Source organism: Chiroxiphia lanceolata, chromosome 6, assembly GCF_009829145.1.
Source record: "Chiroxiphia lanceolata isolate bChiLan1 chromosome 6, bChiLan1.pri, whole genome shotgun sequence".
NCBI classification, from domain to species: Eukaryota; Metazoa; Chordata; class Aves; order Passeriformes; family Pipridae; genus Chiroxiphia; species Chiroxiphia lanceolata.
This window is the reverse complement of record NC_045642.1, coordinates 49,694,433-49,713,443: the sequence shown is the minus strand read 5'-3', so window position 1 is coordinate 49,713,443 and position 19,011 is coordinate 49,694,433. Positions and strand designations below refer to the sequence as shown.

Below are 19,011 nucleotides of genomic sequence, written 5' to 3'. Positions count from 1 at the left end.
TTGGCAATAAACATGGGGCACGACCAGTACTCAGCTGCTGTCACACAGGGCTTTTACTAGCTGGATAATTCTTTGTGACTCAAGGAGGGCTGATCTTGAGGAGTGGTTTGAGCTATTAAAACTGATGCTACCTTTGGACTGAGACAAAAGACAACAAGCTTGATGCTAGATCTGAAAGAACTTCATGCTGCCTGCAATGAGTGCCTCCAGCTTCATCTGCTGGTGAGTCACTTAGGAGTGCCCAATGACATGACTCTTAGGAAACAAAACTTTAGCAACCTGCTCTTCTGTTTAGATGAGTGTGAGGAAGAAGTCAGGGGTTTAGTTCACTGCAGCCTGGTGCAAAGCAATGTCAGATGCTTCCTTTCTAATTAGGTAGTGTTTTCTAGCAAGCTTGCCCTAGTGTAGAGATTTGGCAGCTTGCAGAAAAACTGAATGGAACATGCTGTTATGCCAATGGAAATCCCAGGTAAGGTATTCACCATGCATAAGCCAGTGGAGCCCCTGTGTTTCATAGGTAATGAATAACTTCTCATTAAATTCTCATCCATCACAAAGTGATGGATGCTGTGATAACACAGCACAGTGTGTGTGTTACTGGCCAGTATCAAAGTACTGTCATGGTATCATGAGCTCTGTGATGCAGGATTTGCATCTTACCCTTTCTTATTCCCCCATTCCTTACATCATCTGTCCCTGGAGAGCCTCTGCTCTTCCACCCACACGGTGTTCTTGTAGGTAATAATTTGTCCATTTTGTAACACCTTCTTTTTCCCAGAGAAGAAGGAACTAACATGAGGGGTTCTGCACTGATTTCAAAGTGGATGCTCTGAATCAGAGTACACCAAAGTGTGCACTGGTCCCACTGATTCCTAGCACAACCAGTGAAATGTCAATATTTTCTATTACCAGTGTGTTTCTATTATGCAGCAATTACATCTATTTTTACCAAGTTGGATATGCATGAAAAAGCAATGAAAAGGAGCATTAGAAGAAGAACTGGTTAAAAAAAACCAGCTATCCTAATGCTGAGGTTTGCAGTTTTAATGGGTTGAAGCAGCAGTACATTCATCTAAAATAGTGCCATGTGGATGCTTTCCACTTTTTATCACCACATTGTATTATTCCACCACTACCCACCATCAGCTTGTTTTGTGCCTTCCTTGAAGCATCTTGCACTGAGTCTGATCTCCAGCTCCAAATGGCAATGTTCCAGATTCATCAGTCTGTGTCACTAAGTGTATGATATGAATTTTTTCAAAAGTGAGTTCCGGTGAGGAAAAAGAGGAAATTCCTCTGCAGGAAACCATTAATTGCCTTAAGTAACCTCCTAATCTACAGGATATGAGTTTACAGCCCGTGCCCAACACCACAGTATTGTCATGGGGCTATGCTGTCCATTGCAGGCACATGCTGTAGCCAGGAATGCAGGCAGGGTGGATCAGAATAAGTGAAGGAGTGTGTTTCTGTACGTCATTAACTAGTCCTGGCCAGTACTGGGATTATATATTGTTATTAGCATGTACTACCATTAGGATTTTTTGTCCTTGCTAAGAAATGCACATAGATACAGACTAGATCCACAATCTGAGATTTGAGACCATGAAGCTCAACTGATTTCCTCTTCCCTTTTTATTTTTGCAAGGTAAAGTAATTTGTCTTGTCTCAGTAGGGCCAGGATTTCAACTGAAGATTGAGAGACCTGAGGCAATGTTCAGAGTTAAACCCAAAGCTGTAACAGCTTGGGAACTGTCTGGATGCTATTATTGGCCCTTTCACTGGCTCCTCCTCTGACCAAGCACTTCTCCACGTCTCTGTTATCACTCTGTTAAGACAGGGTTATTCTGCTAAACCACTTTAATACAGGGCTTTGGAAAAGGCTGGAGAAAACCCTTGAAATATTAATGGGAAAACCATGGCAGTTCCCACTTTCTAGAAATGTCCATATATAGCTAAGCTTAGGCAGTCTCCAAGTGGATTTATTTATCCTAGCAGACTGCATGCTCTATGGCTTTCTCCAATGATACTCTGCTCCTCAGGTTTACATTCCCAGGGGCTGAATCCTGAAAAATCGACCTTGAAGAACATGTTGTGACATATCTCGGCCAAGAAGTACAAGTCTCCCTGTCCTGGCTTTATAGCCTGTCTGTTGTCAGATCACCTAAAAGGAGCTGAATCCATTAATGCTGTTAATGTTGCAGACTGGCAGCAAGTGGGACTATGCTTTGTGTAATGTGCATACCACACATGCATAGGTGCATGTGCTGCTGATCATTTGTAGCCCTTTTTAAAACCTTTCCCCCAGTATTTCAGTTCTTTAATATATCTACTTACTTTCAGAAAAAAAGCGAGAGGTAGAGAAATATTGCTCTTTGTGGGGAAATTGAAACATGGTGTTATGTGACCTTTTCCCAGTCTCTTTGTAGCTTGCTTGTAGAGCTGAGAGACAGTTTGGAGCTTCTTGTTCCTGGCTGTTTGTACTCCTGCTGCCATTGGCATAACTGCTGGTCTGGATGGTACTGCATTTGCCAGAGTGCCTGGTGAGCAGGGCAACTCACTGGGGTTCAGCCCAGTACAAATCCCTTTGGGAGATCATCTTTTTCTTCTGGCAGCTGCCCAATGACACTAATGCTTTTGTCCCTGTCCCCATTTCCTCCCTGTGACTCTGTCTGGCCTCATGCAACCTGCTCACCTGCTGTCTGAAGTGACCTTTCTCCTGGCTAGCGTGTAGCTCCACCTCTGTTTTTTTCCACAAGATGCTGCCCTTCATCTGGAGTGGGAAAGCTCACTCATCAGCATCTGGATGAAGAGTGCAGAAAGTTGACCCACTGTTGTGTCTCTCCCTTGCAGAACGATTGTTGGCTGCAATGGCTTCCAATTACCAAGTAGCTTTCTTAGTGACTAGAAGAGTCTTTGAATTTACCAAGCCTGCTTCTGGAGCTGGGCAGGGACAAGTGTAGGCTGGGCTGGTCCCCAAGCACCAAGGCTCTGCAAGGGGCTGTGCAGCTTTGCCTTTGCTGGCAGGATCATTTCCTTCTCTCACCATCAACGCTGAGGTAACCATCGAGCAGCTCTGGCATCACCACTCAGCCATTTCTGAGCAGAAAGGTTAGTGCCAGGAGTAGTGCCATCTGGACACAGCCCACACCCAATGGGCAACACTGGAGCCTCCCTCAGACCTGGCCTGGAGTATCAATCAGATCCAGGGCAATGATATTAGGAGACAGGCTTTTTGGGACTGCCTTCTCTCCCAGCAAGGGCATGGTTTCTCAATTTATACCAATTAAATAGTGAATAAGGGTGATTAGCTTAACCAAAAATATTGTGAGTATTCTTTTAACCATAGAAATCAGCCTCAGTAGCAATATTCTGTAAACATGGCTCAAAAATAGGCTTCAGTCACCATGTTTGTGTATCATTGTGGCCTGAATTGCACTTGGCCTCCCTCCAGGAACCCACTTGATATCCATGAGAGATTCCAACAGGGAGGGTATCCAGGCTGTGCAGTTGCCACTGACACCACTCATTTGACAAAAGGGATTTTTTCCTACCCTGTTCAAATGAGTGGGATATATTTTATATTTATGGTCAGCAATAACTGGAGAAACATTCTCCTCCTCAGCTGTTACATGTGAGTCTGAGCCCTAAAGAATTCTTGCAAGAAGATGGAATTCACTACCAAGTATTTGATTTTTAAGTGGCGTGACTTGACCTACATACCACCCTATAAACCATAAATAACATGCTTAGTAACATCATGAATTTTGTGCTATCATGTTCCCATAGCATGGCTTCAAGGTCATACTGGCTTCTTTTTGTGGTCATCTGACAGGATGACTAAATTCTTTATCAAGTTCTGATTTGTAGCTGAGTCTTGTGTTTCCTCTTACCCTGAGTTCCCCAACAAGTTCCAAATAATCGGTCAAAGGACAGAAGGCAAATGGACCACAAAGTGGATAGAGGTGGCACCTACCATCTGTCACATATACCTAATGGTCCTTTCTTGTCATGGTAGGAGCTAAATCCTGCTGATGTGCAGATTTCTTCCTGTGGGATATATTATTCTCATGGACCTCTGAGGAAGTGACTACACCTTACAAAATCCACAAAGAATCAGGACTTCTGCATAACAACCTAATCTCACTTCTGGGGAGTGTGTCTAGTAGCAGGAATTGATTCAAGATGACTAATTAGGAGCACTCATATCTCAGCTCTCAGCTTGCTCCCCTCTACCACATCTGGAGGTCATCTCAACGGTGAAGAATTCCAAAAATAGAAATTGGGATTCCTTTGTAATTGCCAGTTTTCAAATGTGGGAGTTTCACATTTTCAGATGCGCCTGCAGGTTTTCCTGTAACTTTGAAGAAGGCTTGAAATAGACTCCTGTGGCAAAACCACACTGTGTCTTCTTTCTCACCCCTACCTGAACAGGAGGGACTGCTACTTAATCTGCTGAGTCAAAAGCATGGGCTAGACTGAGGTGCAAGAAAATAATGTAAAGTGCCTGTGCTGGTGAAAGTCTGACAAAAGGAAACAACCCTGTTCTACTCAGAGAATGTGAAAGGTAAGAAAACAAGACAGCACAGCTTTAAAATTCTAATCCCAGGGAATCTAATTTCTGGAAAATATGGTGATAAAGACAGAAAGGAGGAAAACATTTCACCAAGTAAGGTGTTGCTCCAGCAGCAGAGAATGAATACAGTGGGACTCTGTATTCCCACAAGGAAATTAATCCAGCGTGAGACTTCACACCAATGAGTGAAATGGTTTTTAAAAAAAGCTCTTTGGTTTGGGTTTTGGCTTGGGTTTTGTAGGGTTTTTTATGTTTTGTAGTTTTTTTAAAGTCTGCAGGGGGGCTTCTGTGTCCTTTAAACAGTCTACTCCTTAAAGAGACTTGACCTCACAGTGAAAACAAGCCAGTGACTTTTCATGGCTCAAGGTCTAAATCTTGCCAAGAGATAAACTATTTATAGGCTTAACACCTGACTAGGTGTTAAATAGCTCTGTCTGGTAAATCTTGTGGTGCAAAATTATCACTCCAGATTGAGACTGGATTAAAAACCCAAAGACCTGGAATGCTAGAAAGGATTTGGATAGGATTTAAGATGCATTTATGAAAATGCATTTAATGCATCATCTCTAAGGTATGTGTAACTCAGCAGGATTAGAGATTTTAGTAATGATAAACAGGTCCCTCACCTGTATGTAAACAACCCAACAGTGATTTATTTAAAAGAAAATCACCTAACTGTTTAAATACAGCATTAAAACAGAAATGGGTTTATCTGCACCCAATTAGCCTTCTGCAAGCTGGATCTATATGTTTAACAGCCTCCACTGGATGGTAGCCCCCCTCATTCTAACACAAATACTCCCTTGACTCCAGTATATTTTTTATAAAAGCAGGAGAAAAAAAGTATCAAAGCTTGCTGGACTGATTTGCTTGTTTGGAGAAGCTGACAGAGCATAGTTGACCTTAGACATGAGGAGCGGGCAGGTCAGGGAGCAGGACTGTATTCATTTTATAGTGTAATAAAAGTTTAAACATATTACAGCCTTCTTGGTTGTCTTGCATGGGACTACAGGGGTCACAACCAGTTTGCTAAAAAATATTGAGCTATAAAACAGTCTGGAGCCTCTTCTACTGCAACTCTAATCCTCTAATAAAGAAATGGAGAAATACAGAATGCGTCACTCACAAAAGGGTGGAAGCAGAAGTTCAGAAATGTGTCTTATCCACATTTCTCCCATGCTCCCATGTGCTGTAGAGCCATTTCAGGGCAAGATCCACAGTCATTGGGAGGGGGGGAATCCAACCATAGTCAAAGCCCAAATTCTGAGGCCTGAGAATGTGCCTATGTGGTCTGAGAAAAGTGCTAAGCAAGGCCAGTAGGCTGCAATTTGTCCAGGCAGGTTTCTTCAAGTTGGCTCCACCTTAGTGTTGTGCAGTTGTGTGGAGCCAGGAGCAAAACAGAGCTAACAGCCAATGATGGAAATGGGAAATGGGGCTCGGGAGGCTCAGAATGCTTACAGTCACTTTCAGTCCAGTCTGTGCTTGCAGGGGTAAAGTAGTGAAGCCATCCAAGTATCACAGCCCTCTTCTGCGGGCTCAGCAGACCTGTTGTCTGTGGTACATGGTTGGTGTTTGCAGGTCTCAGAGCTTCCTGTGCAAGAAGAATGCTTTAGACCCCATCTTCACAGCAAGCTGAGCAAGGCAGAAATGAACCATATACTTTGTGAATCATTTCAGCAACTTCATGTCATCTTGGCCTAACCTAATTCCCAAGCAGACAACCCTATCAATCAATTGTGGTGATGCTGCTAAGCTGCACTACGCAGCCCTGACTCACTTTCTTTGCAAGCAGAATTGTGTTGGTAAGTTGAAGAATTTTGTCCCTTGATATCACCTGGAGGAGTTTGTGCTCCTAGTTCCCAGCTGTAAGGCTATGTAGATCCCAGGGTCAAACTGGGATGCTGCTATTATAGAAGGGATCTGGCTCCCTCATCCTCTGCCTACCACTTGACAGTGCTGACCAGGCACACAGGCTCAGCCCCAGTCGGTGTGACTCGCTACCTGCTGCTCCTGCCATCAGGTGCCAGCTGCAGCCCAGCACACCTCTGCACAGCTGAATGCTGGTGACTGCAAGTACTGGACCCAGCTCAGGAGCAAAGGGAGGCAGTGTCAGTTGCTGTTATTACAGTAAGGGAAACAGCAGGTGCCTTAGAGTAACACCATTAGGCAATTTGTCACTGGTTTTCAACAGAAAACCTTCAAATACTTTGTATTCAGCAATTTTCCTCTCTACCTTTTGCTGCCTGAAAAGAAAATGAAGAAACACATGACTATTTTAGAAGAGTTAGTTCAAACAGTAAGAATGAAGTATGCTGTTAAAAGGATCTTTTGGTGTCAAAGGAACTTCTAATTGTGTTATGCCTCGTGAGGAGGACTTCCATGATGTTGGAGGAGTATATAAAACAACTACCCTTTGAGAGGGAAATCCAGCAGTTCTAACTGTTCAGCCTCCCAGTGGTCTCCTGAAATAATAGGAATGCTAATAATCATAATACTTAATAATAGCAAGTATAAATGTCCCATGGTACTAGACTTTAATGAGATCTACTTCCAAATGCTGCATGCAGTGTTCCTGAAGGCAGACTCGGACCACACAGGTGCCGTAGGGAGAGCTGAGTAGAGCAGGGGAGCTGAGAGCCTGTCTGGGACAACGGGAACTTGGCTGGCTCACCACTAGTGAGAAAGTATCCCAGAGTGGATACCAGTGCTTTCTATAAATAAAGCAAGGGCATAACATTAGGGAGAACGAAGAGCCAGTTAAGCTAAAGGAGAGTTGGCAGCAAAAGAAATAAAGGGCCATGAGTCAATTAGAAGAAAGCATGTAATCAGAGGAAAGAGGTCTTGAACAATATATTCCTGGGTTTAACAGGAGCTGGGGCTACAGCCATGTTGGACACCATCCCTTGGCACACTGTCATTGCAAGTTACAGCCTCTTGAAAGCCCTCTAATGCTGGAGGTGCCTAAATCACTTAGCACTCTGCCATAGGCATTGAGAGCCTCCTGGGAGCTGCAGGCTCTGCATCACCATGTGCCCAGCACTGCTCAGGCTGAGCAACTTCATTATTTACTCATCTCTCAGCTCCATCGAAAGTAGCTGATCACCAACTGATATCCTAGTATTTAAACCTGGAGAGCTTCTCACCATTATCAAGAGGCACTGTACTTTAATCATGACTAGAGGAGGGAGAGGCAGTGCTCCATCATCCACATTTTTTACACAGCTGCTTTATTGATAAACAGGCTAGATAACAGACCTTACTCCCCACTGACTGCAAAAGGAACCTGAGCTCCCAGATTTTGAGTCCATTTTGGCTTTAAAACAGCCAAATTTAAATTTATCTTGTCCAGCTAAGTAGTTCTTAAAGCCCCTTACTGTGTTTAGCCCAGATTTCCTTGCTCCTTTTTGATGGCTCTCATTATGTTCTGAATGAGGATTGTACATAATGTTTACTAACAACAGCAGGGGACAAGACTTAAAGTTGCAATGAGTCCCTTTTAGTACCTTGCTCCTATTATCAATACTGTACTGTTGTGCTAATTTTTTTTACTAACAGAATAGATGGAACAATAGAGATGCACCAGTCTGATATTGTGGCAGGGGAAGCTTAGCCCTTACCTCACTCTCAATTTTTCAGCTCTACTACAATTTTATTTTTCTATCCCTCTGTCATTTCATTTGACTCTACTTCTGCTTGGCAGTTTGTGCTGCCTCATTTCCTCTTTTCCCATTAGCCTTAAGAAAACTTATGAAAATTAAAAGTTTGATTCGCATTCTGGCACAAAAGAAATGATATGCTGCATTTAACAGGGGGATGAGACATCCCACACAGGGACTTGGTAAACTGCCAGATTATCCAGTGCCCTGTATAGATGTATTAGCTTCCATCAGATCAAGTCCCAAACAATTGAAGTGTTCACACTGGAAATGGAGCACAGGAGAAGATGTTCATGTAATAACTGACCTCAGTGCCATTGCTAAATCCAACTTGAAGGATTTTACAGCACAAGCAAAGACCTAGACTGCAGTCTATGCAAGGCTGCAGCACTGAGTCACGTGTCATGGTAAATTATGAAAGTCACTCCTGTCACTGCATGTGGGATGTCCCCTAGAGAGACAGCGAGCACTTTACTCTCCCTTGGAGAAAGACTACAGTTTGCAGCAATGCCCCTACTCTAATGGACTATGCCTGTTGCTTAAATTTCCTACTGATTGCAATGTGTGTAAATGTGCAAAGACTACCCATGAACAGCCAGAAGAGAGTCACAAAGGAATGAAGCAGGACTAAACCCTGATGCCAGGGCTCTCCTCTCCCAGCACAGTGGAGAAGGATGCTTATGTCTTGATGTGCTCGGTGGTCAGCTCTGCTCTTCTCTGGGACACAGATTTCATCCTCACTTTAATTTCTTGCCACTTGGCAACAAGCTCTGCTGTGACACAATTGACTTTGACCTGTCTTTAGAAGCAGAGTCTTCTGGAGCATATTTGCACTGCTTTTCAGTGTCTTGCTGGGGGCCTACAAAGAAAATCAGCTTTGCAAGCCAGTAAAGGCACACAGCAAATCCCCCTGTGACTGCATAAAGCCAATTCAGAGTACAATCTCTTTGTCTTAAATCTGGTCAAAATGTCATGTTCCAAATCCTGACCCTCACAGTACAGTCATACCCTTTATGTGGTGATCCCAAATCTGAACAGCAGTGCAACAGTTTTAGGAACTCCCTGTTTGGTTGAAATAAACCATGAGACTTCCTGTGAGCATGCAAGGAGCCACCGTGACTCAAGGTCCCATCCTGCCACTACCCCCAAGAAGCATAAAGTGGGAAGGCACCTTTTGATCAGGGTACAGTTAAGGTGCAGCAAAGGAGAAGGTGGTGGGCTAGGCTGGGCTGTACTCACACTATTATGACCAGTGAGGCTGGTAGGACACTGACAAGTGGGTCTGAGCAGTTCTTAGAGTCTCGTATATTCATGGCTAGGTCAGGCTGCAAAATGCCCAGAGTGCAGCCCTGAATCATACAGTGCTGGATTTATGCTGGTTTGGATGCATATTGATTTAAATAAATAGAGAGTTGTACACACTGGCTAGTGTTGGACAAATTTTGCTACATATGGGCCTAATGTCCAGAAAAATGTAACTGAGTGTGGGGTTTTTAACTGAGTAGAGGGCTTGCTGATCTTCTAGGGCACCTAGGCATTTCAAAGAGGTGCCAAAGTTAGATGATTAAACAACCCTGGAGCTGATGAACAAAAGTAAGCATCCTGAGAGGTCAGTGTAGCTCTCTCAAGTTCTGCAGTGTCCAAGGAGGTATCTGCTGAGTTGGAAGGGACACACAAGGATAATCAAGCCCAAGTCCTGGCCCTGCACTGAACCATCCCCAAAAGTCACACCATGTGCCTGAGAGTATCATCTAAACATTTCTTGAACTGGACTGGGAAAGTCTGGTTTCAGGGGCAGCTGGGAGTTGATCATTCTCGCAGTCATGGTCCTCCAGCTCAGGGCACTGAGACCCCCTTGGTCCATCTTCCATGTTGAAGACAGAGCCAAAGAAAGCATTAAACACCTCTGCCTTGTCTCTGTTTGTGAGGTGACCATCCTCCTCCTGTAATGGGCCAATGATATTTCTACACTGTCTATTGCCATTAATCTCTCTCTATCGTGATTCAGGGCTGTGTAAGGTGATGAGACTGTGAAGTATTGCTTGTTGCCCACAGTTACATGGGGCAAATTGAAGCACAGGACCTGGGCAGAACCCACTTTCTGCACAGAGGAGGGAAGGAAGTACCTGAGGTAGAATTAACATGTAATAATTGGACATTCCAAACTGGAATTGTCCACAGCTACAGATGCTATTGTTGAAGACTCGGAAGTAAGATTTATTTCCTTAACAGAGTATGTCTTTCTTTTTTGGTTGCGTTGCTGATTTTTTGCCTTTTTCTCATAATGAATAACTGCTTTTGGGTTGCTGTATGTACAAAAAAAATGCATATTATTTAAATGTAGAATTTCCTTTGAGGGAAGTCTCTCTATAAAAATGTGTCTTAGCTCAAATTTGAACAGACATTTTAAATCTGCTATATGCTTGGCTTCCTGCACTCATGACACTGCCTCACCTGGGCTGTCAATAAACCATAAGAAGGTAATTTTCCTGAATAACAGAGTGCCATGCGCTCGCTTCTCTAGGGGCCCAAACTTGGATCCAAATGACCACAATTAGCTGGAAATGTCTGGGGTGAGCTTAACTGACACGCGCACTGTGCACTGAGAGGGCAGTGGATAATTTAACAGGTAAGAGTTTGCTTTGATTTAATGAGAAAATGCTGTTGCCTGAGATTCTCTGGCATACATGTGAATAGGCAAAGAGATTTGTCCCACCTCGTGGATGACAGGGACATGAGTGACACCTCTGTCCTCTTCCTCCATGGGAAAATATACAACAGTCAATCAAATCAACCAAAGCATCACTAAAATCATTAATTTCTTACTCCATGTTCACTTGCCTGTACATCGTGAAATGACCTTTGGCTTCAGCAGGCATTTCATCCTTAGAAAAGAATTCACAGCTGACTTTCCCTGTGTAAAGTTGTTAAAGAATCAAGTTACCCAAGGATATGCAGAAAAAGCAAAATGTCTTACAGGACTTCCAATCTTTCTGATCTCATACCCACAACATGTAAGTAAGGAGAGCAAGAGCTCATCTCTCAGAGAGGGTTGAAGGTGATCATTTCTCCTCCCCTCCCCTGGGGACCAGCAGAAGGGACTGTCCATATGTTAGTACTGATGATGCTATCTATCACCTAGGCCATGCCAGGCAAAATCACAAGTCACCTTGGTTATCTTCATTCCAGACCTGGACTCTCTCTGCTGGCAGGTAACACCATTGATGTGGGACAAGATGTTTGTATCAGCCAGGAAATTACTCAATTAACATGGTTTTAAAAAATTAGTTATTTGCCAGCAAAGACAGACCAGGTAACACCCTTCATCATATTTCTTTTGATGATATTTCTAGTTACAGATTTTCTGTTGAGGCATAATTAATTCTTTGGCCAAGTCATAAGCTCAATGATGCTGATGTGAATTGAAAGGGAATCAGTTGCATTTGTTGGTGTCACAATAAGGTTAATTAGAAAAGATGAGGGCAGGATGCATCTTCTTATCTCTTGTAGATTTGTCCTTCACATACTGAATACAGTGATTGTTTGAAAAGTTCTTTAAAAATTTATGAATCGGTGATAGGGGACGTTTAATATTCTGATTTTTATAAAGCTTGATTGGTTTCAAAAACAATTACACTACTTGGAAAATTTTATTTTATGAAGCAAGGTCATTCCAGTATTTTTTGCTATTCCAACATTCCTTTTCGGTTCAATATTAAGTTAAATGAAATGTAAAAAGAAATAAAGACTCCATGTTTACAAACAGATCAAGAATTTGCATCTGGAATCAGACCTTGTATGAGAAATATCAGCTTGCAGTAATGAGATTTTCTTCCTAGTACCTTTCTTAAGCCTGTTAATAGCAGTGATATGTGGTGCTTTGTCATGGCATACGGTCACACAGCTCTGCTCAGTAGTGCATCATAGCAAAGATGAGAAAGGGTTGCGTTGAGACAAAGAAAAGAGTTTCTTTCATTGCTCTGGCATCAACGGTTTCAACGCCAGAGGGGTTTTGGCCCAAATGTTTACAGTCATGACTGTACTTTGAGATGTTCTGTGTATAAAATGAATGGCTGTTTTTATAAATATGTATATATCTATCTGGGCAGGGCTCCCTATGAAGACGAAGTGGACTAAATACAGATTGAGGGAACATAAAACAGACCTGTCTAGCTTCCTGACAAGTTGCAGGAAGCACTGCACTCAGGGGCCAGGCAGCAAATACGTTGCATCATATTGCACAATGGAGAAAGGCATTCAGGAGGCAGGCAGGCCTTCCAACAGGAAGAGTCAACCTAAAAATTGCCAACCTGACAGCCTTTAAATTACACTTTGGAATCACTGTTTAATTCCAAAGATTTGAAATTTTATAGATATGTGAGCCCAGGTTGAAGAAACACAGAATATGCTGAGTTGGAAGAAACCCACAAGGATCATCAAATCAAATCATCAATCAAATCCAGCTCCTGGCCCTGCACAAGACCAACCCCAAGAATCACACCATGTGCCCAAGAGTATTGTCCAAACACTTCTTAAACTCTGTCAGGCTTGGTGCTGTTACCACTTCCCTGGGAAGCCTGTTCCAGTGCCCAACCACCACTGTCTGAGTGAAGAACCTTCTTCTAATTTCCAGCCTAAACATCCTCTGACACAACTTCAGCGCATTCTCTTGGGTCCTGCCCAGCAAGATTGACATATATTTATCAGTGTAATTCAGAGTGTGATAGTCTCTTGAATTAATTTGCACCATTTTGAGAAGGCTGATGGGCAATTCAGCTAGCCTAAGCACCTATGTAAGTAGGTTTTTGCAGCAACTTATATAAAGTGGGTTAATACATGTATTTGCCTGAGCTCTGTGCTATGCAAATAGATACCACAGTGGTGGGCACATTAGAGATGATGGATGGAGTAGATTGACTAATGTGAGCAGCAGCTGCACATACTCAGTTTCTCAGATCTGTTCTAGGCTTTTCTGGGGCTGAGTCAACCACTTGTGCACATATGTGTTGTATTAATCATGGTGTTCTGTCTTTTTATTTTTATTGACTCCATATTATTTGCTATAAATTCTGATTTTGCAATTATGAATCATCTCACTGTCCTCTACAATCTCCCTTCCCCATGTTGCAAAACAAATCTAAATTCAGTCAGTGTCTACTGAGATCAACCAGTTTGGTTTTATGTTGTGGGATGCCACCCTTAAATGTACAACGCTAAGTTTACAGATAGAGCTGCTTTACATGTACAGGAAAGTTACTACTCAGTTATTCTTCCCTTTTATCCTAAATTCTTTAGAAGCACTGTTGTTTCTGAGAATCTCCAAGCACCATGTTCCCCATCAAGGTTTCTTCTTTTATATTCAAGGGTGTGGTGGGATTTGAAGTCACCTACCTGAATTCACCCAACTGGGTCACAAAACATATCTTTACTTTTCTTCACTTGCAGCAAATACCTCATTTGAGATTGCTGGGGATGCCTGGTTTCTCACATGAAGTCGGGAGCACACTAGGAGCCTTTCCCAACACACAGTGCTCTATTCAGTAAGCCATATGCATTTTGATGATTTCTACTGAAAAGAAAGGGAGCAGAGTTGGGGGTGGAAATGTTGACAGCCTCTGCCTGCATTAACAAAATCCAGCCCCATTTGTTTTAATTATACCAAACTATGATTTGGAGAAATATAAATTTCAAGATGGATGCAAATCTCCTGCCAATCTCTGCTGAGCAGAGGGGAGCAGTGGAGAGCCACTTCCTGGCCACAGCTGTAAGCCCTGTTCCCCCAGAAGCCTTAGCCATGTCCAGGCAGAGATGGTAGGCCAGGTGATCAGACTTACCCTGGCAAATGTTTCTACTCTTGCCACTGTGCAGAGATCTGCCGAGTCATGTTAACAACCTCATCTGGGCAAATGTCCCTTCCTTGCTGCATGTAACACCTTGGGGGAATTTTCAACCTGAAAGCTTCAAAATCAACTGCAAAAAAATTCAATATAATCAGTTCCCAGGATAGCATCAAAATACAAATGCTACAAACAGAATTAGAGGGTTGGGATTTAATGTCTTTAATTTTTCAGAAGCTGTTTGGCTTTCTTGGTGCTGTCCTTTTTTCACATGGTTCCTAGTTCTCTCTATGCATCTGTGGCGCATCTGTGCATATTTACTGCAGCATGTGCAGAGGTACAAAAAATTTATCTTTTTTTTTTTTATTCTTCTTCTAAATGGCAGTTGTCTCAGCAGTATTTTGTTTCATTTGCACAGCAAAGCCTGGTTTTCCTCTATGAAATAAGCAAGAGGTGCAGAGTCCCATGCTTGTATCTGGGTTATGCCATTTTAGTTATATGTAATTGCAGATTTATTTTTTCATAATTTCTTTTGGTTCTGTGCTAATATGCATCCTATGCTGCTAACCTTTATGATGATTTTTTTCCTGAGGATGCTTAGCCAATACAGAACTCTGACCTGTACACCCAGGATGTACTTCTTACAATAAACTCTTTTGTTTGCTTACTCCAATTCAGCATAACCACCTGCAGTGCACCATTTGTGTGTCACTTTGTTTCACGGATCTGAAGCAGAGTTTTAAAAATCTCTTGATAGAAGATACATGTTTCTCCCTGAAGTGATTCTTGTGCTCCTACTTTGGAAACAATTAAATAGAGTTCCACTAAAATAATCAGGAATGTACTGATTTATAGTATCTAAAAATCTGCTTGTTCTGTACATAAATAAATGCAAAAGTCTGCATTGCCTGCCCTCGTTTGTCAGTTTTCCTGCATATAGTGAGGAAGGTAAAGACAGATGGAAATTGTCTGGAAGTGGAGATTTAACTATATGAACTATTTCTTTATATGAAGAAAGCTGGAGAAAGCCCACATCATTTGCAATATTTTCCCCAGCTATTCTCTTGCCATACTAATTTGTACCTGCAGTGGATACCTCAAGTAAAGGACTTCACTGTCTTTACCCAAGTATACAAAATTTCCAGTAAGATATCTGTTCATATGCACAAATATATATATATGAAGAGAGAGACACAGTCCTTTTTCATGTGTGTGCTTTGCATGACAGGAGGCTCAGAAGAGAAGATATTAGTTTTTCAGAAGTAACAAAATATAATTACCCCAGAGAAAGAAAAGTTGGTAATGCCTGGTTGATCTATTCTTTCTTTGCATATTTACTTATTTCTAGTGTGTTATAAGACCCTAGGGTATTTTGACTCCTCACTTACTCCAGTGTGACTCCATCATCTTCTCTGGTACTGAACCAACATACCAGAACATACCACCAAACTGATATTAGTTCCCATGCTTTGTCACACAGATGTGATGCAGAGCAGAAACAAACCAATGCTGGGACCAAACATGTGGTATGGATTGTGATTACAAAGATCAGTAATGAGGACAGCACCCTACAGTTAGTCCAGAGGTTTCTGGTAAATCTTCCTTTTTTTCTCCCCTTTAAAAAAAAAAAAATTAAAAAAATTGATAACATTATTATGAAACACTCCGTTCGTCTTCATATCCTGAGCAGTGAACCAATTGCCAGAAACATTTCATAGCACTGGTGAAAATTTACACTATCAATCATTTTCTTTGAGATTAGGAGTGTTTTGGCTCTTTTCAGACACAAATGTATCTTAAGCTCTGGTGCTGCCATGTGCTGCACAGACTGCCCCAGTATGTCTCCTGACACATTCACTAAGAGCTGCTGACTGCAAAAGTGAAGCCTTGGTGCATGTATCAGGTTTTGGGGTTTTTTTCTTTGTGTTTTAAAGCTAGCCACAGTTTCCTGTGCAACCTGAAGTCCATGTTTCCAGCATACACCCCGGTGTCATTTCCTGTGACTCAATGTGTTAAAGGTAGGTAGGTTAAATGTAGGTAGCATACATTGAGTGAGGTCCTGGTGTTCAAACCACTTGTGGGTCTTTGCTGGTACACAATAAGAGGTTGCCAGAACAACATTAGCACAAGAATGTGCTATTTGCAGCTCTGGGACACGAGGCTTCAAAATGTCACTGAGATAAAGAATTGAGCAAGATTCAAATCTGGGTTCAGTGTTATATGAAAATGGGACTATTGAGGAGTAAATAATCAAAAAATATTTGGAAAGATTGCAAAGTGCCAAGTTTTGAAGATTTAAACCAGTCATCATGAACTGGCAGAATGTCTCTGAGGGAAACGATTTATACTGACCAAAGTTTCCTGCAAATGCTCCTAAACTACCACTGTCAGGGTCAACCTATGGGGTTGACCTAAGCTGACCAATGACCTGATTGATTTTTAGGTGCCAAGCAACAGAAAATAAGATTATATCAGAGGTTAATCCATTATATGTAACAGTGACCACAACTAATGTGACAGACATGATGTACAATTGCAGCAGAGAAAGCAAAATCATTTTCATGAAAAATAGAATGTGCCAACCAAGAAATGACTCAGTCTTTGCAGCGTTTCAAGAAAAATGTCTTTGAAACTGTGCATGCACTAACCTCACTCATATATAGCGTGAATAGTTTGGTACATTATCTTGTCTCACAATCTCAGGTCAAAAGGAAATCACTCGTTAAAGGAAAAAACAGTAAACATGATTTAAGCACTTTTGAAAGGTGTTATGCTGGCATGCCCTCACAGCAAAGTGCTTTTGTATCTGGAGAGCAAGCACAAAGTAGATGGATACATTTCCCTACACTGTCATGGTACTGTACCTTGCTCTCCTCCCAGAGGACTGTCCCACCTAAGGGTGAGATTTTTTTACTGAGGGTACCTGGCAGTACCTTCTGTAGCCCATGATATGACTGATCATCCTGCCCCCACACTGAGCCTGCACAGGCTCCCATCAGCTACAAGGCAACTGTCAGGTACCAGCTCCCTCCATTTGGGCTGGACCAGCTTTAGCTTAGTGACCTAGGTAACTGCTTGTATCCCATTTCTACTGCTTGAAACAAAACCCTCTCCTTGCTCAGCTGTCACAGGCACTCCATCAGTGCTTGCTCAGCAGCCCCACAAGCTGCCCTGGTGCTCTCAGAGCACCTCGATAACCGGCTGGTTTTGCTTGTTACAGCTGTTGGCCCCTCAATTTGATGGTCAGCAGCATTCCGCATTTACTGTCTCATCCTGGTGACCTTCCCTCTGCCAGGCTGTAGCTCCAGGGACATGAGTGGGGCTGGGGACCTATAAGGATGTTTCCACAGCAAGGAACCATGGGGGCTGCCAGCTCCTCCAGATGGAGAACTCCATACTGATGGCTATCACCCCTGCATGGCTGAAGTGCCCACAGCCCCACCATCCAAGGCCTGGTGAAAACACCCTGACCTTTCCTTACCAGCAAGGTAGGTCTAGATAAATGCCAAAGGAGAGAAGCATGTCAGCAGCTCAAATAGAAAAAATAAATTCTGCTTATTGTTACAGCTCTCGGTGACATCAAGGCAGCTTGGCTGAAATTCAGCTCTTTACTCCAGCATTCATCTGTGCTGTTGTGCTGTTCTCATCTTATCTGTAAAGGTGTTAAACAGATTTGCTATCTCCCTTTGTGGTTTTGACACTTGTACAACAGGTATGTTTTTCCTGTGCTTAGGTTTTCCCTGGAGCTATTATCTCCAAACACAGCTCAGGAAGCTAATGATGCTTAGTTTGGAGATCTGAGTCTCCCTGACCCAGCCACATTAATTGGTGTTATATAGCCATCTTGTAGCTGAGGAAACCAGGTAGTAGCAAGCTAATTCTTTACTGTGAAAATATCTGTTCTAGGGTTGGGGTGGGAGCATTAACAGCCATTTGACTCTGCCCTTAAGGAATCAGAGATCTCTCACTTCAATGGGAAAAAACTCTTTTCACAATTCCACTTTAATTTACTTATTCAAATCGATTTTTAAGATAATCCGGATGTCATACTTATGTTACTATGGGACAGTACTTGTTACTTGACACAAAAAAAGAGAGGACACAGAAGGATATTTTTTGTCTTCTTGCTTTTAGAGATGTTTCTTCCCACAGTATACTTGTGACTCTTACTATTGCACTGTCTGCTTACCAGCTCAGTAGACAAAGCCCAGAAGTCTGCTGAATTAGGTAAGTGTATGGTTATTTTTAACTGAGTTGAAAATTACTCGCTCATATGGTATGTCATGCAACAGATATACACTGGTGTCATGACATTCTGTCCAGACACTTGTCCTAAATTTAGCTCTGAATTTAACCTGAGTTGTAGGGCAAATAATTAAATGTCAGCCCTGCAAAACAAACCTGTTGCTTTGTGATTTGAACGTAAAGGAGGCATAAACCTGTGATCCTCTCTCCTGCATGCTCAGTCAGTGTAAGATAATGAAGCTTTCTCCATGGCAATAGAAAGGAGTGCATTTGACAAGGGCTTCAGGTATGGTATCTATCACATACGAATTTGACCGCACACAAAACCAGCACTGGGTGAATAGAGATGGTGGTGCAGTGTCCTTTAGCACAGTGTTCTGGTTCCTCCACTGCTCTTGTCTGCACAGCAACCGGCAATGCCCCAGGCCTGGATATCTCATCAGCGTAGTGGGCCAGCATAACATGGCAGGAGTCAATGTGGATGGCAGCTTTTTTGAGTTTCTGAGCCCCATGGCAGTGAACCCACTTCCATTGGGGTTGGTCAGAAGCAACCTCCAGCATCCATCCCAGGCTGGAATCCATCTTTCAGGAGCCCAACCCACCCACGTCTTCCCTGGGCCTGTTCACGGGAAGGCCCTGCTCTGCCTTGCCACTCCACTAGCACCTATCTTAGATTCACTCCAAGCATATAGAAAGTCAT

At 42.6% G+C, this 19,011-nt stretch overlaps 1 protein-coding gene across 1 annotated transcript in view; it reads left to right on the top strand.

Annotated features, from left to right (window-relative positions):
- The first annotated feature begins 13,676 nt into the window (after positions 1–13,676).
- The window catches only part of ASB2 (ankyrin repeat and SOCS box containing 2), a 42,385-nt gene continuing 37,050 nt past the window's right edge, over positions 13,677–19,011 (top strand). Inside the window, 2 exon segments of the mRNA XM_032692230.1 lie at positions 13,677–13,769; positions 15,547–15,658. The gene's annotated coding sequence lies outside the window, so the exon portion shown is untranslated.